This window comes from Triticum aestivum, chromosome 1A (genome assembly GCF_018294505.1).
Source record: "Triticum aestivum cultivar Chinese Spring chromosome 1A, IWGSC CS RefSeq v2.1, whole genome shotgun sequence".
Classification (NCBI taxonomy): domain Eukaryota; kingdom Viridiplantae; phylum Streptophyta; class Magnoliopsida; order Poales; family Poaceae; genus Triticum; species Triticum aestivum.
In genome coordinates this window covers 465,436,248-465,437,251 of record NC_057794.1, presented here as the reverse complement: position 1 = coordinate 465,437,251, position 1,004 = coordinate 465,436,248, and positions in this window count along the sequence as shown.

Genomic DNA, 1,004 nt, shown 5'->3' with positions numbered 1-1,004 from the left:
CCAGGGCAGGCCGCGCGCCCCCTCTCCCCCTAGTCCGAATTGGACAAGGAGGGAGGGGCGGCGCCCCCCCTTTTCCTTCTCTCCTTCCCCCTCTCCTACTTGGACAAGGAAAGGGAGGGGAGTCCTACTCCCGGTAGGAGTAGGACTCCTCCTGCGCACCTCCTACTAGGGCCGGCCGCACCCCCCCTTGGATCCTTTATATACGGAGGCAAGGGGCACCCCTAGACACACAAGTTGATCCACGTGATCATATTCTTAGCCGTGTGCGGTGCCCCCTTCCACCATAGTCCTCGATAATATTGTAGCGGTGCTTAGGCGAAGCCCTGCGATGGTAGTACATCAAGATCGTCACCACGCCGTCGTGCTGACGGAACTCTTCCCCGACACTTTGCTGGATCGGAGTCCGGAGATCGTCATCGAGCTGAACGTGTGCTAGAACTCGGAGGTGCCGTAATTTCGGTGCTTGATCGGTCGGGCCGTGGAGACGTACGACTACATCAACCAAGTTAACGCTTCCGTTGTCGATCTACAAGGGTACGTAGATCACACTCTCCCCCTCTCGTTGCTATGCATCACCATGATCTTGTGTGTGCGTAGGAATTTTTTTGAAATTACTACGAAACCCAACAGTCGGGGGCCGAGCAATGTGCGTTTCTCTCGTACACGTACGCGCGTGTGTGCGGGGCGTTGGTTCTAACTAAACCCGAGCGAGGCGTTGGGCTCTAACTGAACCCGAGCGATTGCACTGCAGGCTACGCGTTAATAAACCCGAGCGATCGATCGATGGCTGTTAACTGAACCCGATTGAGCGATTCCTTCGCTACTGCTGCTCACTGAAGCCGATCGATTGGATGAACAGTGAGTGTTGCAGGGGGGGGGGGTTGGATGAACAGTGAGCGGTGGCGTTGCCTCTGGATGAACAGGACCCCGTGGTGTGGTGGAGGGCTGGATGAACAGTAGACGGTGGAGGGGTGCCCGTGGAGGGGTGGTTGAACAGGACCCCA